Source organism: Podarcis pityusensis, assembly GCF_964106645.2.
Source record: "Podarcis pityusensis genome assembly, chromosome: 4".
Taxonomy (NCBI): domain Eukaryota; kingdom Metazoa; phylum Chordata; class Lepidosauria; order Squamata; family Lacertidae; genus Podarcis; species Podarcis pityusensis.
This window is the reverse complement of record NC_138027.1, coordinates 43148122-43172861: the sequence shown is the minus strand read 5'-3', so window position 1 is coordinate 43172861 and position 24740 is coordinate 43148122. Positions and strand designations below refer to the sequence as shown.

General features: G+C 39.5%; 1 protein-coding gene and 1 long non-coding RNA gene across 5 annotated transcripts in view; both read left to right on the top strand.

Annotated features, from left to right (window-relative positions):
• The window catches only part of CADM2 (cell adhesion molecule 2), a 398136-nt gene that overhangs the window by 54690 nt on the left and 318706 nt on the right, over positions 1-24740 (top strand). The gene's annotated exons all lie outside the window — the stretch shown is intronic.
• The window catches only part of LOC308474971, a 126068-nt gene that overhangs the window by 52858 nt on the left and 48470 nt on the right, over positions 1-24740 (top strand). The gene's annotated exons all lie outside the window — the stretch shown is intronic.

Here is a 24740-nt window from a genome sequence, read left to right as displayed (position 1 = left end):
CTTCATAAACAACATAAAACTTTACTGAAGAAAATAAACTTGTTCAGCAACAGCATAGTTAAAGAGCATACACAGAGTGCTCATAGCAGCTATCTGACTCATCACAGAGCCACAGTCAGCCACTCTGTCTGCAACAACACAACACACACACTGGCTGAGACACACTGGCTGGCTACTTTTATAGTGAGAATGAGTCATCACTCAAGATGAGTCACAAGTCACAGTGACTTAGCAGTTTGCTGTTAACAGGTAGCAGTTACCATCTTGAATGATTGTGTAGGCCTTGTAGGCCTTACTGCTTCTGCTCTCAAGAACCTTTGTCTCATGATACCATGAACTGCAATGTTGTGTGCATTGTGCGTACTGATATGTGGCCCATTTATTATCTGTTCAAAAGAGCTCAATCATTTGACCTGTTTTAATGATAGCTTGAAATTTTCATATACTATTTGAGTAACATTTAAACCATTGTATTAATTTACCAATGTTGTATGCCTACTGTTCAAAGAAAGAGGTTTTACAAAGTCCTGCCAGAAATGCGCAAATGAAATTATTTGGATCCAAATTGTTGATGCTATAATTGACGTTTTGCCAATATTTGATGTTGTCAAGCTACAACATGGCCAACAATTCAGCAGTAATATTTAACTCCTTTAAAAGTTCCAGTTTCTAACATTTCAATGTGCTTATGCTTGTCTGGGTGTGACATAAGACTTGCCTTGCTGAGTCAAGAAAGATCCATCTTCGTTCTTGCAATCTGTCTTCTACAAATTCTATACAAATTTCCACAGAAGCTCAGAATTACATAATGAAAATACTAGTTCTCCCTCACCTCTTGTGTGTACCAAATATTCAGAACTTGGATGTATGTTATGCCTAAATATCTGCTGTAATGCATGCCAATGGATATCATCACATTTTGCAGCAGTGACTTCCATAACTGAATTATGCGTTGTGTGGAAGAAAAATATGGTGTACTATAGACTATTTAAAAATGAATAATTAACACATCCTGGTGCTGTGTATGTTTACTTCATAGTGAGACCCAGTGTGTTTAACTGAACTTGCTTCTAAGCATGCATAAAAGGAGTTATAATTCTTCTTCCCAAAAGCAATTATCTGTTATTTCTAAAAGCTGAGCAGATAGGCAGGTTGAATACCCTTTGAGATGTATCCTCAGGAGATGAAGGAATTCCTTCTCTAGGGAAAACTCAGCTTTTGTATCATAGCCTGCCTTAGGTGTATCCTTAGGTATAGATTGCTAGGACCATGCATACCTTTGCTTTCTGCCAGCAAAATGGATTGAATAAAGGCGTCTGCTGCTTTGCTGTCAAAACCAGTTCTATCCACTGTTAGTATTGCGTTTATTGTTGCAAGTACAATGTAAATTGATTAGGCAAAAAACCCTTTCTAATAATAATAATACCTTCCACACAATCTTCTCATGGCAATTACAGTAAAACAGGAAAAAGGGGTTGAAAATTTAGACAAAAGCAGATACATTCAAAACAATACAAAATAGGCACTCATGGGAAAGACCAATTTATCCATCTTAGAATCATAGAATCATAGAGTTGGAAGAGACCACAAGGGCCATCGAGTCCAATCCCCTGCCAAGCAGGAAACACCATCAGAGCACTCCTGACATATGGTTGTCAAGCCTCTGCTTAAAGACCTCCAAAGAAGGAGACTCCACCACACTCCTTGGCAGCAAATTCCACTGTCGAACAGCTCTTACTGTCAGGAAGTTCTTCCTAATGTTTAGGTGGAATCTTCTTTCTTGTAGTTTGGATCCATTGCTCCGTGTCCGCTTCTCTGGAGCAGCAGAAAACAACCTTTCTCCCTCCTCTATGTGACATCCTTTGATATATTTGAACATGGCTATCATATCACCCCTTAACCTCCTCTTCTCCAGGCTAAACATGCCCAGCTCTCTTAGCCGTTCCTCATAAGGCATCGTTTCCAGGCCTTTGACCATTTTGGTTGCCCTCCTCTGGACACGTTCCAGTTTGTCAGTGTCCTTCTTGAACTGTGGTGCCCAGAACTGGACACAGTACTCCAGGTGAGGTCTGACCAGAGCAGAATACAGTGGCACTATTACTTCCCTTGATCTAGATGCTATACTCCTATTGATGCAGCCCAGAATTGCATTGGCTTTTTTAGCTGCCACGTCACACTGTTGGCTCATGTCAAGTTTGTGGTCAACCAAGACTCCTAGATCCTTTTCACATGTACTGCTCTCAAGCTGGAATTCTTTTTTTTTGGGGGGGGGGGGGAATAAATGCTTATCTATCCTAAAGGACTTCCGGGTTGGCACCTCTGGCAATGGCGGATTTCCTACGATCAGGAGGAATCCGCTCCGTGGAAAACAGGGTCTGAACCGCCACGGCGAGGCGGAGACCCATCAAAAACCACAGGCGGGAGAAGCCTGTGGACGTGGGATTCGGCCGGCACCTTTGCGCCCCCCCTACTCGCGGGGAAACCCGATTTCGGGGTTCCGGAGCGACGTGGGGTGAGTGGTGCGGTGCCTTGAATCGACCGCTTCTTTCACGGAGTGAAGCCGCATTGCTGTTGCCGGAGATGGCTGACTTTTTCCTGTGGACAATTGGAGCTTAAATAACTGTCCGTGAGTAGAACGGAAAATTGGAATAAGAAATTTCTTTTAATTTGGCACTGAAGCGGGAAGGTCTAAACAGGAAGTCTGCCTTCCGCTTTTTGTAAATAGATTGAAGCAAAGACACGGCAAGCTAGAGCTTAGAAAATCGTTGTAAAGGATCAATTTTCATCATTTAAAATTACTGAACCCCCCTTGGAAGCAGGAGAAGAGGGGGGAACTTTTTCTGGACTGATTAAACTTGCAGAAGACAAGTAAAGAAAAGCAATTCTTCACTGTCCTGAACCTGGGAGCGGGGTGTCAGGACAGACGTCTTCGGGAAGCTCATTGACTATAGACAAACGTTTTTGACAGATAGTTAAAAGAAGAGAAACATATTGATTCCATTGTTCCCCTTCGCATTTAAAAGGAACAAAATATTGACAAAATATCTGAAAAAGGAAACTTTGTTGTTAGATTTGCTTTAAAAAAAAAAAAAAGGAGAGAGATGGATACAAATAGAAGTTTTTTCCCCTAGAGGGAGCTTGTGAAACTGTTATTAAATTCGAACTGGGGAGCTTTGCAGCTGCAATAGATTAAGATCGTGGGAACAGACTCTGACCTTCAACAACAATGTATTCGGAGGCTCTGGTGTTGGCCTTTTGTAAGACAAGTGCTTTATTGGAACAGTTACATGAGAAGATGGATTTGATGACTGTTGGGATCGGAAAGTTTGGACAGGCAGTGGGTACTTATATAGAACCCACTCAGGAGTTAACTCAGGAGTGTGCTTTGACAGATCAGATGAGGGAGGAGGCTGTTGCTGGACCTAGTGAGGCAGAGATGGAGGGAACTGTGGCCCAGCAGGAACATGAGTTGTTGGACTTGATGAATGAACCTGGAGAAAGTCAGATTTGGAGAGACAGAGTTCTGTTTGGTTTGGAGATGGGGGGCTGGATAGACCCCCCTATGCAGGGATGTTTTGACCTTTCAAGTCTGGCTTTGGGCAGGGAGGCGTCTGGGGCTGTGCGGGCCCTTAACTTTGGAGGGACTTTGAAACATGTTTTTAAATACCATATGGAGTTCAGTGTTGACTTTGGAAAAGGGGCTGATCTGTCGAGAAGGGACAAAAACATTGTCAAGCTGGAGTCTCCCCGAGTGAAAGGAGCAGAAGACAAAGTAAAGCACAGGTATAAATATGAAGAAGATCTGTGGATAGGACATGGAAGAGATCCAAGGGCCTCGGATATAAGGTTACCAGGTTGATGGACTAGATGGACGGGATAGAAAGGACTGACAAAACCCGAGACCAGGAGAAAGAAACGTTGGATGAAGATTGGAAGAAAGTTTTAAACAATTTATTTAGGAAAATTTTGTAAAAGTAAAGAGTATTAGAAAAATGTTGGAATGAAATTATTTGGCTTTAGCAGAAATGTTAAAAAGAATTATGTAAGAATATGTCATGGTTAAGAGAATATGGTATAAATAAGATTTAAGTTTTAAGTTTTAGGGCCTTTTATGGTAAGATAAGGTTAAAATAGATTAAGGTAATTTAATGACAGAATATTATGAAAGATGGAAAGGATTTGCTGAGATAATTAACAACTAGAATACAAAAAAGGGAGGTATGAGGAGGTCGATGAAACAAGGTAATGACAGTTAATGATTTGGGAATATTGGATTTGTTTTTAAATTTTTTGTCTATTTTTGTTTTTTGATTTTGATGTATTATGTGTTTTGTTTTTTTCTCTTTTTGATCTTGTTTTTTTTTATTGATTCGTATTGTTTAAATGTTACTTGTTTTTTCCTTCTTTTTTTTCTTTGTTTCTTTGTAATCTTAAAATTCTCAATAAATATTATTTAAAAATAAATAAATAAATGCTTATCTATCCTGATGTTGGAATACTATTCCACAGAACAGTGGCAACAATATTGAAAGTGCTGCTCTAAGCTATTATGGAGCTGGATTCTGAGCTCTCTGGAACTTGTAGGAGAATCTTTCAAACGTCAGTGATTTACTAGAGACATGAGGTATAATGCAGCCTCTCAAATAATTGACCCTGTGTCACAACCAACACCTTGAACTTGACCCAGTAGCAGACTTGCAGCCCTTGAAAGCACGATCTTATATTTCCAAGTAGTTTGCCCCAACAAACAATTTAGCCACTGTGTTCTGTGCCATCTGCAGCCTCTTGATAGTGATGGCTACATAGACTATAACATTTATAGTTTTGTAACATTTGTGCAATAATACTCCTTTCTGTTAGAAAGACTTGTTTCTGTTTTTAATAAGTTTGATGAAGTACGAGTATCTTGAACAACACAAACTTTTTTGTTCAAAAAGATAGATTTCTCTACTGTTAGAAAGCCATCGGCGAGCCTGTTATTTAATTCAGTTTAAAATAATAATAATAATAAAGGGTACTAGACTTGATAACTAGATGTTTGTTTGTTTGTTTTGGTCATGCAGACACCTTGGGAGGGTAAGATTTGTACTTAAAAGGATCTGAGATTCACTAGAAATACATGGAACTTTTTATGCAATGAAAGTCAGCATGCAACTATTCCCTAGAAGTAAGTCCCTTTGGAAACACTGGGGCCTGCTTCTGATTATACATGTTTAGGATTGCATTGTAAAGCAATATAATAAGGTACAGCTTCTTTGTATAAGCATGTATTTATTTTCTGGACTCAGTATAGCTTTATCTCTCAGCACCTCTAGCTTCGTGCCTTAACGTTGTTGTTTACAACAGCCACTATGATGGCATGGACTACATTTGCTAAAATAAAAAGTTTGATGGGTCTCTGTTATCACTGTGCGTGCAGTGGAGGGCTGAGAATATTCCACAAGCTGGTTATAGGCGCACTGTAGCTCTAGCTGCACTTTGAGGGGTGAGATAAGAGTTGTCACATGGAAGATGTAGAAAGAGCTCCTCCCCCCCACGTCCAGCTCTGGAGGGTAGGACCTGAACCAATAGATTCAAGGTACAAGAAAGGAGATTTTGACTAAACATCAGGAAGAACTTTCTGTCTGTAAAAGCTGTTCAACTGTGAAAAGGGACTTTCCAGATGGTAGTGGACTCTCCTTCATTGGAGGTTTTAAAGCAGAGGTTGGATGGCCCTCTGTCCTGGATGCTTTAGCTGAGATTCCTGCATTGTATGGGTTTGAAGTAGATGACTTTCGGGGTCCTTTTCAACTCTACAATTCTATGAGATGTTTTGGGATCATCTGGAGTTTGTAAACTATCCAAAATACACTTAAAAAGCCCCCCCCCTTCTGCTTGTACTATAGGGTTGTAATTGACGGATTATATACTTCTGGAATCTAGAAATTTGTTTTGTGACACTGTTGTTGTCATAACCCACGTGTGCTGTATTACCCTAATTGTATATTGAGCTGAAGAAGTGTGCTTGCACACGAAAGCTCATACCAAGAACTAACTTAGTTGGTCTTAAAGGTGCTACTGGAAGGGTTTTTTTTTTATTTTGACTATGGCAGACCAACACGGCTACCTATCGGTAACTGTATATTGAGCGTTTCCCCCTTTTACTTGAATGACATACAAGTGTGTTCTTATATGCTTGATCTATGGTGCCTAGGGTTTGTCGGTTTTTTAAAATTCTTGTTGTATTTCTGTATTGCATGCAAGAATCTCTCCACTCCAGTTTTGGCAGTTCATTGCTAGCATTTTAATTCCTAGTTATATAAGGTGGTTTTTAAAATCTGCAGCAAATTGGATTCCTAATAATTAGTCTCTTTTTATTACTCCATGGCATGATATATATTTTTTCAGATCTGCCATGCAAGTCCTCCTCCTCCTCCTCCTCCTCCTCCTCCTCCTCACCTTTCCCCCCAAAAATGTGACCCAAAGCAAGTAATATTTGCTGTCTTACAAATTACAAAATTGTCTATACAGTGATTGGATACTGGAAAAGATATATCCTTAAAGCTCCAAGGTGAAGTTGACTTTCCACCATAGTCTTGTGTGTATTTTCCTGGGAATGTAATGCAAGGTCAGATGTACAGTCTCAGAGCTCAACTTCACCTGTTTGACTGTCAAGCAAGAGACAGCAGCAAACCCCACTTCCTTCTTATTTTCATTGCACAGCTTAGAGATTTCTCCCACCGCCTGTTCGTTTCTGATACCAGATCCAGCCCCTAAGGTGTGGTATTAAAGCAGCAGATCACTGCCCAGGAAAATTAGAAAGGATGGGGCAGATTTTACTTCCACCCCTGCACTTTAGTTATACAAAAAATTATCAAGCCTCTACTTTATAATGAAACCAGGTCACACATATTTAGGAATTACACACATGCATCTGGTTTGGCCCTGAGTCTGTTTTGTGGTATTAATCTGTTAACTAGGACTATTTTTAACAACTTCAGCTATTTAGGAAAATGTATTGTTTGATGTGAAGTGAAATAAAGTCTTTAGAATTGGATCTGGGGTGGCTCATACACATGTCACCACTAGTCCTTTTAACTATTTTTAATTCTGAACTTTCTGGTGAAGAGTGGGTGGTAATGATAACTGTGGTAATAATAATAAACAATGATATAAATAAATTGTGGATCATGAACAGCCACAGGCTGTTGTAAGGGCATCACAGGCCTGTTATTGCTCAGTTTTGGGTGGCCGAATGTCAGTATTACTCAATTTAAAATGAAGCTTTCGGCAACAGAAAGTGCATGCTATTTATGTGAAGGAAGGCAGTTTGATATGAAATGCAATGTGGAAAAAAACTTGGGGCAGCAGGAAAGCTTGGAGACTCCTGTACTCCAAAGAATTTTGAGAAAGTAAGTTTCACCCCTTGATGACTTAGTCATCCCAAACTTTGGCTGCAGGCCTCCTGTGTTGTATAAGTTGTGTTCGTCATATAAAAAATGATGCCTAGAGTAGAAATTTGTTTCTTGTAGCACACAAGAGTACAATAGATGTCTTGATCAAGTATGATTAAAGAAACAACATATTCTCACCAAAGCTAAAAGACATGCCTTAAAGTAATAGCAAGACTGCCAATGGGGCAGGAGACGACAGGGGCGTTAATTGGATTGCTTATGTGTTTGACATAAGGCATTAAAGAAGTCTTATTTTAGAGAGGAAGTTGGACGATGTAAGATAATTGTATTGTGAATTTCTAATGGAAATGCTGACTTGTTTTTAACTCCTTTAAATAAATAATATCTTTTGATTTTTAAGGATGAACGAGAGGCTCTCTGACTCGTTGAAAGGAGGACTGGCTTTAAATATTATGTGCACATATTAATCTTTTAAAAGCATACTATCAATACATCTCAATTCGTTAGCTAGGTTCATATTTTCATGTACTATGCAAGTTTTAAATAGAAAATTGTAAGCAAATAAGTCTACCTGGGTTGTTGCCATCTAGCTATGATTTCTTATTCATAGTCTGCTCCAAGAGGCAATAAGTTAAATAACTGTACTTAATTGCTCACCCTATTAGCTGAGTTTTTAAAACTATATTCATCAAGGTGAAAATTAATCATTTGGAGAATACAAGGCCCAAGTGTTCCTCAGTATTTTAGTCAGTTACAAGCTATGTTTTAAAGAACATTTGGAGTGGAATGATGTAGTCCTATACCTACATACCTGGGAACAAGCTGAATTGAAATGAATGGGGCTTACTTCTGAGTATATAAGTTTTGGATCTACTATTAAAAGTTTTAATAAGTTGTTGGGTGCTACTTAAGTCCATTGATATCAATGGGTCCAGGGTGATTATAACTAACGTTGGTTCTAATGCTATCAGTTATTAGTGTCTTGAGGGTTTCTTTTATTTGACACTTTGAAAATGTATTTTTCATTTATACTAGATACATTATTTCTGTGTTAAAGAAAGGCTTAAAAGAATAGTAACACTAAGTTGAATAAGCAATGAAAATTACAGCTTATATAAATCCATCAGAGAATCATGTGATAGCCATGAAAACATTATTTATACTTTAACCAAGTTGTTCTTGAAATCATGACCTGCCAATGGCAATATAAGTAGGATCTATAGGAGACAGTGGGAAGCTGAATACTGAGCAAGAGAAATGGATAAGGTTAAATAGAGAGTGGTGACATAGATGACCACAGACGAGTCCTTACTTCATTATGACTGAAAAGAAGAGAAGAGAATAATCTCCAGAAAATTACTAAAATGACACTCAGGTTGCTAGTAGTGGCCCAGTATATCCAATACATAGTACATAAAAACCTCATTCTCTTTCCCTATCCCCAACTCAGGTATATGCTTATGGAACATAATCTTCCATCGATAGAACAATTGACTGTTTCATTTTTCCATTGGGGTCAACGGTACCCCAAGAAATCCAGAAAAATAAAATACCTAGTAGCAGTTATCAGGCATGACACCATTTGCAAGGTGGGGACGGTGAATCTTGATCATGCCTTTTATTGTGTGCATGTTTTCTTGGTCATTTTGATAGCATTGAATTGACCACCAATGCTATAAAACCAGCAATTTTTTTACTACATTGAGAAACTATGAAACAACACATGGCTTTCACACCTTTTCATGGTTGTGGATGGCCTAGTATGTAGAGTTGCAGAAGACTGATGCAAATAATAATAATAATAATAATAATAATAATAATAATATCTCAATAATGTTGGGGTATGTTTGACCTCGTATATATACAACCTGCTCCTGCCAACCTAGCAGTTTGAAAGCATGTCAAAGTACAAGTAGATAAATAGGTACCACTCTGGTGGGAAGGTAAATGGCGTTTCCGTGCGCTGCTCTGGTTCTCCAGAAGTGGCTTAGTCATGCTGGCCTCATGACCTGAAAGCTGTACATCGGCTCCCTCAGCCAGTAAAGCGAGATGAGTGCCACAACCCCCAGAGTCGTCCGCGACTGGACCTAATGGTCAGGGGTCCCTTTACCTTTTTATATACAACCCAGCCAGATGGGGTGGGGTTTAATCATCATCATCATCATCATCCTATTTACTATGAATGTCTGTTAATTATTTGTTTTGGTGATCTAATTTCATTGTCAACTTGTAGTAAACCCATCTAAGCCAAGATAAAATTCAATATTGCCACAAAATGACATTATCTATTATTAATGTGATTTATTAGTACTGTATCATTTTATTGAATACAGCTTTTCCTAATCCTTGCTGCCTAAATTGCAGCAAGAAATAAATTGCAGAAAAGAAATAAGAGAACTTTATTTTGAATGCAGGGAGAAGATATTCATAATTTACAGTTCAGGACGTTTAACAATTTAGTTGAGCTATCACTTAATCCTTCAGAGTCTACAAATAGAATAGGCAGTTTTTATATTATATTGACTCAGGCTGCAATCTCGCACATTGGTTCCTTAAGTCTCATTGCTGACAGTGGGATTTAAGCAGCCTATCTGTGCACAGGTTCTGTATTAATGAAGAGCTTATTCCTCAAATGTCTGGAGACTGAAGTTGTTTAAGTCACCCAGGGAGATCTCTAATGTATTGAGCTATCATAATGGTTTGTGTAGGTGACATTGTGAAATGACATCATCAGGTTCCATGGGTGTCAGTCAGTGTTGAACCATCAAGCAAGGTCTCATTAAATATCTCTTAATTCATATAGAAGGATATGAGTATGAATGGGACAGGGAAAAATATGGCTTTGAAATTGTAGAGAAACATTCCTTTCAAATTTGCCTTAATGGACCAGTGACCCCAAATTGCTCAGTGAAGGCTCTAATTTGAGGATGGGTGGTTGGCAAGCTCTGAAAGGAAAATGGCTCTAAGCTCCAGGGGAAGCAGCCTTATATAGGATTCCCCTTCCCCTTTGAAGCAAGGTTCATGGGACAGTTTTTCCCCATGAGCCCCATGCCCAGTATTTTGCTGCAATCTATGGGCCACAGCATCACTGGGCAAATAGGGCTTGGAACGGGGGTAATATTACTTTCAAAAGAGCTTATATTATATAAAATTCTATCTCCTTGATTTTGAATATGATGGATGCATTTTTTTTAGCGTTGCTGTATATTATTTATATATTCAGAGGGGGTCACCTGGTACCAGTGTTGTGATCTTTTTAAGCATCAGCTGAATATACTTTTATTTTATTTTTCCAGATTTTTCAGTCTTAACATACCGGTACTTCAGTACTTTTTAGTTCCTTCCTACTTTTGAAGCTTTAAAATTTGTGAAAGCTGTTGGTGCTTCTGTGAATCTTTGGAACTTCATGTTAAATGTCACACAACATTACATTTAATTGCAGCACTCCTCCCCCCCCTTTGCTTCTGCAGAGTTTTATTAAAATGGCATAACTGGCCATATTGTGTAAGTTAAATGCAATTGCACATGACATGCTATAACTGTGTCTTGTTTATACTCATAGAGGTTTGGCAGCTATATGTATTTGCATAGAACTTAATTTTGAACATAAATGTGTTGCAGAGTTAAATAGTTCATATTATTCACCTACTGCATTGTGATGTTTTTACGTAAGTTTTAATAGTAATATGACTGGTTGCATTATACTGTAAACTGCCCTGAGCTTCTTTGGGAGAAAGAATGGTAAAGAAATACTGATGATGGGGATGATGCAAGTAGTAATTCTAAGGCATGCACAACATCCAAACGTGAGTATATTCCCTCCTGAAATTATTTGCTAATTTAGTCTCTCTTATAGTTGAGATTTTCGGTTTGAACTTCCCAGTTAGATGCCTTCCATCTCTCTGCTGTTATACTCCAGAAGCTTTAGTTTTCCCTGCGGTGTCCAGTTAGCAACATTTGCTTTCTGTGTTGTTCCGCCCCCGCCCCCTGCACTTTTCTAACAGATTGTCTAGGACTTCCTGTAGTTGACAAGTGGAAGAAAAGAAGGGGAGGAATAAATTCCTCATTTCAGTAGAGACAAGGCAAACTTCCTGATCATCAGGATCTGAAGAAGCATGACAAAAAGTTTTTGTGTGCCCCCCCCCCCGCCCCATCCCCAGGCAGATTTTTAAAGACTTTGGGAAGAATGATGTGTATAATAGATACAGTATACGTGTAAGGTGTTGAAAGATTCCTCCTGGTGTTAATGACTTCTGTTCTTATGATATGGTAACTTGCAGGGCAGAATTACGCTTGCACAAAAGCAAGCTTTTGTAAAAACTTTTACAAAGCCCTCTTTCTTCCTTTCTACAACAGCAAAACATATTTCATCAAAGAGACTCTCAAAATTCTCAAACTTGACTCTTCTTAGAAGTTATCTCACCTTATTTCCACTGTTTTGTTGCTTTGGAAATATAATTCCTAGCATAGGTCAATATTATAGATTTTTTTTTCATATGGTAAGATCAAGCTTCACTCCTTTTCTGAGGATGGGCAAGGCATGATAGAGGAAGGAGAGAGCTCAGTGCACCGTGATTGTTGCAGTAATAACATATATTTTCAAGGAAACTAAGAACCTACAACATAAAAAAATCAAGTTTCTGAACAGTTGGATGAAATATGTTCGAGGGGTTGGCTTGTTTCAAAATGTTGTTATCTGAAAGAAAAACAAAATACCGTAGTTTGGAACAGACTTGCTTCATTGCTGTAAAGCTATTCTTCAAAATATTGATTCAGAGGATAGGAACTGTAATCACTATGTTTTCATTAAAAGCATATTTATTTTCTATAATTTCCTGAAAGTAATGTAGTATTTGTGTTGCTTAAAAACACTGAATCATATTTCAACTTTACATTTGACTCATAATCATTATGTTTATCACATAAAACTATGTGGTAGAGACTGTCTTCTCCATATATCACAGGGCTCTTGGATGTGAAGGAATACTATATTTAAAGGACTGTCTGCTCAAAGTCTGGTTTAAAGATAAAGATTCATAAAAAGGAAAGTGGGAGCCCTTAAGTTGCCTACTGACACTTCACACCTGGACAGCAGGCTGAGCTGTCCTGTCTACAGTTCACCTTTCACAGTTTTTCTGATATTCAGACTTGATCCCTTTCAGACTTGATCTGAAAGGGATCTTACTTTCACTTGACCAAAGCTGTGCTTCTTTGGTTAATGAGATACTTTTTCTACAGACGCTATAGAAGAAGAAGAAGAAGAGGAGTTTAGATTTGATATCCCGCCTTTCACTCCCTTTAAGGAGTCTCAAAGCGGCTAACATTCTCCTTTCCCTTCCTCCCCCACAACAAACACTCTGTGAGGTGAGTGGGGCTGAGAGACTTCAAAGAAGTGTGACTAGCCCAAGGTCACCCAGCAGCTGCATGTGGAGGAGCAGAGACGCGAACCCGGTGCCCCAGATTACGAGACTACTGCTCTTAACCACTACACCACACTGGCTCTCTATAGGAGCTCTCTTGGGCCTAATATTGTGGGAATGATACATATGCTGAAGAAATGCAAGAACAAATGCAAATGAGTTAACAAAATGAAGGATGAATTTTTTATGTTAAAACGAAGTTTGCTCCTGACTCCATCATTTTGTTATTCATATTATCAACAGATAGATAAGCCACATCGTTCCGTAGTGAAGGCAGTGAAGTGTAGAACCACATGCCCCTGTCAAATTGATAGAGTGAAGATATGGAATGAAATAATGGAAACTTCCTATTTGGTGAGAACTGGAATAAAAACATAATATTTTAGTCATTTATCAGCATTGATTGCCTTTGTGCTTGAGGCTTAGATCAGAATTTATACTGAATAGAGGAGGTCAAATAATAAAATGTTAGCACTTGGTGCGCAAAGTAATCACTAAAATATTCATTGAACTAATGTAGGTCATCATGATGGTACCAGTACAAATACGGATTCTATATCTAGGGGCTGCCTCATGTGGCAGATGTGTTTGCTGCATGTACACCAATCTTTGTGTTGCAAACAAATTATCTCCTCCAGTGCAGATAAGAAGTAAAAGGTAAAGGACTCCTGGACAGTTAAGTCCAGTCAAAGGCAACTATGGGGTGCAACACTCATCTTGCTTCAGGCCGAGGGAGCTGGCATTTGTCCACAGAAGCTTTCAGGGTCATGTGACCAATATGACTAAACCACTTCTGGTGCAACGGAACACTGTGGCGGAAGCCAGAGCCAGCTGCGGAGCAAGCTGATCAGGCGCCTGGGGTGGCGCGCGTGCCCTGCACCCTGGGGCGAGGCCAGTTGCCCATGGGGCAGTGAGAACCGGTGCAGAATGCTCCGCGGGGCCTCCGAGGAGTCTGCCTGCCTCCTCCCACTCAGCCACCCTACAGATGGGGGGGGGGAGGTAGCGGGTGGACCATTTGGGGCAGTGGAGAGCCTGCGGGCACCCAAGCCACCGCGTCATTCCCAGGAGAGACGCATGGCTCGGGCGCACCGCAGGCCCCGCGGTGAGTGCCACTCAGCATTTTGTCACCCCCCTCAGTGGTGACACCCAGGATGGCCCTCTCCCACCGCACCTCTCTTGCTCCATCCTTGGCCAGAGCACAAATAAAGCAGCCATTCTAGTTTAAAAGTGTTAAAACTGCAAAATATTAATAAAACATAATAAGAATAGCTGTGATAATAAGAAAATGGCATGAGAATAATGTTAGGGATCATCTGTCCCAGAACTCAAAAGGATCAAAATAGTTTCCAGATATTTCTTGACACTTTCATCCAGTGCTCTTGTGATGCTCTGTTTGACCTTAAAAATGGGTAAAAGCAGGGGCTGTAAACATGATTTTTAAGAGCCCTTTCCTAAATCACAAAGCCTAACTAGGTTTTTTTGGCTTTCTGCGGAGCTCGGGGCAATGAAACAGTTGTGGTAATAGCTAGAGCACAGGTGGCAAAGGCTTGAGATGAATCTGACTAAACATAGTCCAGAGTCCATCTTAGAGCCTGCTCTGTAGTGGTGAAGAAATCTTCATTCTTCTCTACCACTATATTTACAAATTGTTGACCTGCAGAGCGATTTCTGTTAGAGTGAGATCTATTTTATTCTGGCCATCAGAAAAAGCTGGTGGAACAAGTAGCCCACTGTGATCAATTTGTGAAATATTTTGCAGAGAAAATCACTCAGATTTATTCCAACTTTGACTCGCCATCTCACCTTCCACACTAGAAGTGAACTACTATGGCACCATCTGGTTGTGCTGTAATAGATACCTTTCAGCTTGTTTTCGCTGAGGAAAAAGACTATCTACATGGACATTTGAGGCCTATGATTGGTGTACTTCTTTCTTTCAGTGATGGTACATAGTTTATGGTCTCCCTTGTAGAGATCTACCAGTTCATTAAGTTTGTTCAGATGTTGGCTGAATACTTTATTTCAGAAAACTTCTACTGTTGGGTTTTTGTCTTACAATTTGTACTTTCTGGTTTTCTCTGTGTTGTGGTTATCCAGAAATGTGCATTTATTTTATTATCCATTTCATTTTTCCTTAGCAGGGTTTTCATGTAGTTAAAATGGAATTTGGATGGGCTGTAGTAGTATAACTCCAGCATATTCTTGATTATTATTTGTGCAGTACTGAAAATCTAAGCAGATGCTTCTTCAAATAACATAAACCTGCTCATAGTGTCTTTGTGTTAGGCAAACATATTTATGAACTTCAGTTTGTGTTGGATAAATCCATCCAGATCAGCAAGTGTCTTGGGTGGTCTGAGACATGTTTTAAAAGGAACATGTTTAAAATGCTCCATGTATTCTCAACTGCACAGAGATATTTACAAATTCAGTCTTTCTCCTTGCAGCACTCCCTACAGTTCCAATGTGACCAATGCAACATTGTGTTAAATTTCACTTGCTTTCTTTAACTGTAAAACTAAAAAGAAAGCCTTGCAAAACTGTACTTCACATACAAGTTTGCAGTCTGGTGGCACATCTTAAACTACAGTGGTACCTCAGGTTAAGAACTTAATTCGTTCTGGAGGTCCGTTCTTAACCTGAAACTGTTCTTAACCTGAGGTACCACTTTACCACTGCCACCGCACCACTGCCGTGCGATTTTATTCTCATCCTGAAGCAAAGTTCTTAACCCAAGGTACTATTTCTGGATTAGCTGAGTCTGTAACCTGAAGTGTCTGTATCCTGAAGCGTCTGTAACCCAAGGTACCACTGTATCTATGTAACATTGCTATGTTGTAGGAATGTTGGAAGTTCTGTGAAGAGAGACTGTGCAGATAAAGAGCTCTGTGCCACTGTGAGAGTATGTATCCGATCCCTTTAGTGCATAAGGCAAGAACCACATTGAACTACCCCATTCACCCTGAGAATACTCACAGACTTCTCATCCTCTCTGCAAAAGAGATAGGAAAGCATTTTTTGTAGGGAACAAAAATATAAGGGGGAGGGGTTGACACAGCACTAGCTGGAACAGATATGGGTTCATGGTACTGCATGACTGTAGACTAGGAGTTGCTGGTTTTGGGGAGGACTGTAGGCACATTTTAAATTTTGAGAGTTTCATGGGCTCCGTGCTATTTGGTTACTTCTTCCTTTCATCCTCCAGGTCATTGTCTTCTCCCAGAGAGACAAACAGAGAGTGTATACTGCAAACACACACTACATACTACAGCAGGCAGCTTTTCTAATGGGTCTGAGTAATTAAAATAGATCTTGAATTTGTGTGATTTAGAGTTGCATGCATGCATCACCATCATCATCATCATCATCATCATAATTACTGTATACCCTACCCATTTGGCTGGGTTTCCTATAAAGATGCATTTCTTTACTCTTGCGTTTGACAGTTAAGGTATTTTGTGGGATGACTTATAACTGCCTTCATGGTTCTCTCCAGTTCTACAGTTGGGGCTGCAAGCAAATTAAAATCCAAGTGATTGGTGGGGAAAGAATATGAAGGTTTTGACAACCAAACACCCAATCAGTTTCTTAGCTTTTTAAAATGGCTCTGTGGGAGTAGCTCTGCTCCATATGCCATCCATTTGATTGGGATGATAAGAGCATAAAGGAATATAAAAAGGTGTGCATATCTTCAGTGTTGATTAGCATATCCTTCCAGTGTGTTAAGTACTGGTAAAGCAAAGAGTTGCAACAGAATAAAAAAAGCACATTCAAAGCAACTCCATTCATTTGATTTTGCTGCATGTTACTTTTACATATTTTAAAAATTGAAATATCTAATAACAAGTGTGTGACCCTGGACTTTCCTCAAATGAGAAACAGTGGTAATGAAATGAGGTTTGATGAAAAGGATTCGAAGGCTATTTACCAAGGCAGAAATGCATATCTGTGATGGCATCAGAATCTCAGCAATAATTCATAACACCTCATAAATCTCCATGGAAAGGTTTACAGACTCCCTTGCATAACAAAACTGATCGCTCCCCCTTCCAAACGCAAGATGATCAGCAAAAGGAAGGAAATGAAGTATAAGACTGCTGAAATAAGGTGGTATTTAATGGGAAGCAGTGAAGTTGGACTGAAGCAGATAGGAAGATACTGCCAAGACACAAAGGGGAAATATCATGTTTTGTTTGCAACAGAAGGATGGATTGATAAAACACCAATTTACATCAGTTTTGTTCTTCTTGGTACTTTAGATTAAAAGATTTGCACTTTAACAAATTCCTAAAGCAAACTGCATACAAATTATATGGACAGAATAACCAATTACATTCTGAAATTTTTATTATAAACTAAATGGAACTCATAGCACAGTACCAAAAATTGGGAATGGATTGGGAAGTGAAGTTGTTTAAGCGACGATCTCCATGGCTGCTATAGTAGATAGAAATACCACTCAGTCAATGTATTCCATAGTCTTATGGACACCTCATTCCAAATGCCTGCATGGCAAAAAGCAGGTGCCAAAATGTCCTGCCCCATTCTGCCCATAGGTCTCCCTTTATTTGCAGAGTGGGCTTGTAACTTACCAGAAAGCAGTGCTCCTGCCTCAGAAATGCTTCCTTTACCCAACCTTCAATTTTGACATGGGTGGAAAAGAGCTCATTTCCTTGCTGTCCTGGGCCCCTTTGGGAGGAAGGCTGGCATATAAGTTAAATAAACAAACAAAATATTGAAGAGGTTGGAAGCCCAACTCTTCCCCGCCCCCCACTTTATATAAGGTGAGAGCAACACAGTTGCCATTGAGGTCATATCCCCCACACCTTTCACAACAGATGCTATTATGCAATGCTAGCCAAGGTAGCTGTGTATTCAGTGACCATGTGCAAAAACTATTAAAAGACCTGTTCCCTTCTTTCCTGTTGGCACTAAATGATGAGATAAACACAGGTTGTGACATATGCACTCATTTGTTTTAGAAATACAGTCTCTGTGTCAGAAGCAAACATTCTTCAGGGGCAAGAGGATTCTCATGAATTGCCATGCCTTTGCCAGACAAATTAATTTTAATGGCTGGTTTATGCTCCTTAGAGATCAGTGATTATGAAAAGGGGGTTTGCCAGCACGCCAGGAAGAGTCAAGACAACCAAATGTGGATAAATCGGTTATATTTGTTAAATATAACAACTTGATCTGCTACACCAATTAACTAGTCAGATTCAACCAATGCAACCAAATCAGCTAAAGTCTGGGCAGGTGTTTATGGGGGTAATGTCCTCCCCACCCCACCCAGCGCTTCACACCCTTGCAGAGAACAATGGGCAGCCAGGAAGAAAAGGGAGGAAAAGCCCCACATGTATACTTATTCAGCTCCCCCTCCACTCCAGGCCTTGAAATCACTTTAAAGCCCTTCTCTTCCATGGAATTTGACTCAAGGGAACAATTTGCAGTCTGCAGCTTAAGCTGGTTGTCTCTGCTGAAATTAACAAAAAACAAGCAAACCCAAATATTACAAAAAAAAACCACCCAACAACCCCATACATCACCAGTGATACCACGACTAGTGGTATCTCTTGTTGTTGTTGTTGGTGTTGTTGTTGTTGTTTTGCTACCCTCACAGTATTTTATTATTTTATTTAAACCAGGCATTTGTAGAAGTTAGTATTCATTACTATAATTCTTTTGTGCAACTAAATAAGCATGTCACTTTAGATTTCCTGACCTTAAATGCATCTTTTCTTGTTCTATGGAGCCCTTGCAGTATAGAATAGGGAACCATATATAAGATAATGTTTGTCTAGATAAATTATATTTTATGAAAATTTTTGGTTTTTGATTGAGTATTGTTTGCTATAGCACTGGGCTTACATGCTAAAAACTGCCTTGAGCTGAGGTAGCTGTAATGTATGTGTGGAGACTGATAATGAAGCTTTTGTGTGTAAAAGTGAAATGAACTCTTTCTCACACTCACTGTGCAAAGCAGCTACTGTCTAACAGAACTGCATCATGACTTTTACAAGGGACACAAGAGTATAATCAGCCAGTGGTGGAGGAACCCTCTCCAGCACCCGGGGCGGCGCAGCCCATACGGACTGTGTAGCCTGCACGGACTTCGCATGTGCGGCATCCCATACAGACTGCACGTGTGCGATGTCCTGCACATGCGCACTCCGTACGGAATGCCACACATGCGCAGTCCGTATGGGCTCCCGCTCACACGCGGCGACCGTCAGCCCGTACGGACGCCACACGAGTGGCACCCATACGGACTGCAGGCGCCCTTGGCTGCTCTACAGCTGAGGGGGGGAGGCAGGGGCCATCTTCTCACCCTTCCCAGAGTGGCACCTGGGGCGGACTGCCCCTTCCGGCCCCCCCTTCTTACGCCACTGTAATCAGCAGAACTGAAAAAATTGAAATGGCTGCTCCCACCCAAAGGGCACTTTAAGAAACATGTACATACAGAAACTGCTTGTAAATTTTAAGATCCAGGACTGTAAATGTATTTAGTATAGAATTTATACTTTAACTAAAAATGCTGCCCAAACCCTTAGCAACATTTTTTAACCTGGTGCATTCATCTGAAATAAAAAGCAAGTGTGGGTCAGTGGCTGTTTAAAATCATCACACTAAGGAAATATTTCACTTTTTAAGAACCTTTCATCTGTGTTCTGTGCATGGTTGCACCTGAAGAAATGCCAGTTAGTGTAATGGGATATATTCTATCTGAAGTAAATGTGCACGGAATTTCCCCCAAGAATATTTCAGTTACACCCGGATAGTAAATGTTAGACAGTTAATACAGTGCTTTTTTCTGGGGGGATGCAGGGGGATGCATATGCATACCCCTAAACATTTTGTGAATCTAAGTTTAGCCACATTGAGGGGCACTATTTCAATATGAGTAGGAAAATGAGAGTACCCCTAAACATTTTTTTTAAGAAAAAAAAAGCACTGCGTTAATGGATATATATAAGACATAATGGCCAGGATCTATATGAATCAATCTTTTCCAGCCTTCTTTTCCATTGCAGTCAGGTCAGTGAAATGTGGTATGTTGCGTCCATACACTGTTTTATACAGTGGTACCTCTGGTTATGAACTTAATTCATTCCGGAGGTCCATTCTTAACCTGAAACCATTCTTAACCTGAGGTACCACTTTAGCTAATGGGGCCCACCGTGCTGCCACCGCACGATTTCTGTTCTCATCCTGAGGTAAAGTTCTTAACCCGAGGTACTACTTCCGGGTTAGTGGAGTCTGTAACCCGAAGTGTTTGTAACCTGAGGTACCACTGTATTGCATCCAGCCAGCACCCCTGGCAGCATAGGGAGCAAAGGATTGCTACTTGACTCTTGGGACACTTAGTGAAATGCTGGAGGTTTCCTGCTACACTAGATTTTTGAGCTGGCAGCTAGTGTTCATATGATTTTTATATAAATATAATTAATTATATTTTTCTTAACAACTTGCAGGGAATACCCATCACTGCAGAGTAAATTTTTGAACTGTTGTTTCACTTTAAAAGGAAAATTTGTGATCTGATTTTGTAGATGATTTATCTTGTACTTCCCATGTCACACCTCTCATTTCCCTACCTACTCTCTGCTCTGTCAGTTTTTCTGAAATTTTCATCACTTCCCCATTCTGTACTTGCTGGTTTTAGTGTTCACCTCTTTCCCCCTGCAGTCTCTTCTTGTTTTAGCCTCTGTTGTCCTTTCCCTCTCCTCTCTATTTCACATCTCTTTGCATCTCTTTCCTTCCCACAAACCCTCATTCCCTTCCACCTCCTGATTTCTTATCTTAGCACTCTAAGCTAGGAGCTTCCACAGTTATGCCCTTCTTTTAGTGGATGTCCCCCCACCCCACCCCGATGGACCAGGAGGAGCCTAGTTGTGTTTTAGCTTCTCTTTTTTATGGATTTTTTTTGGGGGGGAGGGTTTACTGAATGTTTTCTGCCTGTCTCCTTCTTGTGCATTGGAAACTGAAAAGTAATGCTGTCACTCCAGCTATGCAGGTGCAACTGTGGGGTTGAGAGATACTTTGAAATGGATTTTTATTTTATGATTTGGGAAGAAATATAAGAAGCTGCCTTTTACTGAGGAAGACTGATAGTCCATCAAGTTGAGAGCTCAATGAAACTAGCTAAAAAGTATCAATTTCTGTTTTGGCACCAATAAATATCAGCCATATATAAATATAAATAAGAATAAAACATGATCACTTAAAATGAAATATTAGGGGGAAAAGTGGTAGATATATTTGTTGTGTAACAAAACGTTTTCTATTCCTTTCCTAGTCATCAAAAATTAACTCAAATTGACTTGGATGGGAACATTGTTACATGGATTACAATCTGGCTAAAGGAACATAAACAGAGGGTGTCTAGAGGGATAGCACAGGGATTGCTGTTACAGCCACTTTTGTTTAACATCTTTATTAATGATTTGGAAAGGGAAATTAGCATCATGCTAATAAAATTTGCATATGATTCTAAAATGTGTGGCAATGTTTGTTCCAAAAAAATAAGAAGAGAGGATAGTGGAGAAACTGGGGGCAAAGAATCCATAGGCCATTTATAATACATATGTATACATAAGGATTTCTCATTTAAGGAAGAAAAAACTTGCAGTTTTCTGACCACAGTTTCCCCCCTGCTGTTCTAGTTCATAACATAACAGACTCCATGATGTGTGTGCATTCTTTCCTTTGAAAAAGTTGTTTTCCAGTTTCCCCTTTGCCATGCCTGGTTGTGCTTGCATATAAAATGTGTACAGCCCCGAACAATTCTGATGTTGTTATGACAGTTATCTAGTGCCTGTGGAAAGGCTAAAAAGAGCATACTGAATCTGGCAAGATTTTTCACCACTGGGAGGGAATCCCTTCCCATTAGAGGTAAAATTAACAAGGAGTTTGGAAATTCCTTGTCAATTTCACCTTTTCAGTGAAGTTGTTTGAATACCTTTTAAGTGTGAACGTGCTGTGAATTTGAGAATGATTTAAAGTTGCTCTGCTCATTTGTGTACATGGATATCTTGTAATCCACAGAGGAGTCTTGGTTAGAAAAGCACAGGATTTTGATCAAATATGGACTGCTGCCCATGTAATAGTGATGCTTTTTGTATGTATCCAATAATATTTTCTACAGCAGATACCTGCAGTTGGAAATTTGTGTTATTTCCTTCCCATGTCCAATAACTTTGGTACACATTGGTATAAAGTTATCTGAAATCTAGCATCAGGCTATTATTTATGAATGTCACAATTTATTTTTTATTGGCAAATATCACCCATCTTTTATAAGCCCCTTTGTGTGTTTCATAACCCTTTTTGTTTCATTTGCATTTCTTGTAGGTTTTACTAAATAAATTAGTGTACAGATTATGAAAACAACATGACCGCATACATATTCCATGAGATGGGCTGCATTCTCTCTTCGTTGAAAGAAATCCATCCAAAAATCAGTTTTCTAATATAAGTTGTGCTAAATATAAGCCTTTGATCATGCAGTGCATGAATAAGGAATGATGTGTCTTTCAGGAATAAGGGAAATGAAGCCTAGGGCAGAAAACTATCAGGCTGAGAAATGTTAAATAAAACATAATGTAGATAAACTTTTTTTATTATTATTTCCAAGGACACAAATACACAGCAATTCCAATGTCATGTAACTATACAAGCAAGGAGTTGAACTATATGATATCATGTAGTATAGCACTAAAGCTGAGATCCTTAAAGAGGGGGGTGCTCTAGGAGAGAGAGGTAGGCCGGCGAAGAGAATCTCCTTTTAGATCTATCACCAACTGACTTGCCTACCCTGTCTTGATGAGGTTTCTAGTTATCCCTGTTCTTACTCTTCTAACTATGGACTCTTGAACTTCACCAACAGTGATAATGAGGACAGCGTTAACAACTAATAAATCTGAACTACCTGTTTTGCAGGCTTCTGTTCTTCCTTGTACAGTGGTACCTCGGGTTAAGTACTTAATTCATTCCAGAGGTCCGTTCTTAACCTGAAACTGTTCTTAACCTGAAGCTCCACTTTAGCTAATGGGGCCTCCTGCTGCTGCCGCGCCGCTGGAGCACAATTTCTGTTCTCATCCTGAAGCAAAGTTCTTAACCCGAGATACTATTTCTGGATTAGCGGAGTCTGTAACCTGAAATGTATGTAACCTGAAGCGTATGTAACCTGAGGTACCACTGTAGTTTAGTATTTTCTGATTAGAATTTGTTTTTGGAAGCTTTCTCCTTTACAATAAAGTTATAAGGTCTTCTTTTCAACTTGAAGTCTCTTGCCTTTCTGTCATTGGATGCTGTTCAGTGCGCTAGAGGAGTAACAAGAGTGGGGGAACAAATTAAGCATCAGACTCATGGGTTTGAGCTCCACGTTTGGCAAAAGATTCCTGCTTTGCAGGGGGTTGGATTAGATGACCCTCGTGGTTCCTTCCAACTTTAGAATTCTGTGCTTCTATGTGAAGTATGTGGTTATATGTGCTATATAAAACACATATGCTAAAATCCTATCATTTTAGAATGATAGAATATAAATTTTGTATTGATAGGTTGGAAAAAAACAGCAGGAGTGTGAGGTCAGAAGTAGGTCCCAAAAGTCAGAAAGACCCCTAAGTCATGGAGGAACTATCTTCTTTAAAAATATTTCTGACTCACCATCCCACCCTAAAAATGAAATGAAATGAAATCCAAGAGAGCACTGAACACTGGTGAAATGGTTTTGCTGACTGGAATGTATCTGAAGCTGACTTTCTGCTCTGTCACAAAATACATGGAAGGAGCAGGGAGAGGGGTAAGATGAGCAATAAAGGCCACTGAATGAACTTTCTGCTCAGCCAACCCTGTAAAATGATTAGATGGGGATGTAGAAAAGAGAGCTAAGAATAGATGCTGAGCTAAGCTATGGAAATCAGGAATGAAATATCTTTAAATGCTGCAATACTTTAATGAGAAAAATAACCTTTTTTCCCTTGGAAACCACTTTGGTAAGATAGGAAGTAAGAGGGAAATGGGCACCACCCAGACTATATAATCCACCCCACCCCCAAACACAATAATGTTATTTTGGTATCAGGTTGTGGGGCTGGGAAACATCATAATTCAAGCAACTGTTGTTGTTGTTTTTTTTTAAAAAAAAAATATGGACACTAAACATTTGCACTAAAGATACAGGATAAATGGTGAAATTTCATCAGGCCCTGGAGAAGGTACAACAAAAATGGTAAAAACAAGCTAGCAAGGAAACAAGCAGGCAAAGATGCCCCTCTCCACCTTGCACCCTGAACAGCGATGCCAACAGGGTTTAGGATGTGGCAAGGGCTCTCTTTCTCCAATCTTCCCTGACCCCAGTATGGATTGCTCTGAAACTGGTTGAACTGGCTTACACTATAGTTAAAAATATACATTGGCTGCCTACACTGTGTCCTGGTAATTTCAAATATAGTGAATACATTTTTGCTTCTATATCACAATCATGGCATTTCTGCACATTACAATCAAATAAACCAGAAGAGTGGTCCCAAAGTGGGTATCGGGTATCTTTTTAACAGAAAAGTTTGGATTTTGACATGCTCAGAGCTAAAACACTCTTCATCTGGAGGGCATTAAGAGCAGCAGATGAATACAATTGTAAATATCTCAAGGCCTGAAGAATAAAATTTTCTTTCTTTCTTTCTTTCTTTCTTTCTTTCTTTCTTTCTTTCTTTCTGTGGGTTTGTAACTTTCTAATAACATTCTCTAGTGAATAGGATATGTATGTCTGTGTTTAACTCCTGGACTTTTAAAGTAAGAGAGTCAGCCCATATTAGAGCATATTTTGTTTCTTAAAGATTGCTTTTATTTCTTATCACAGCACATTATAACTAAATGCTGTTTCAGTGGAATAAGAGCTGTTATAATTTATTGATAGATATCT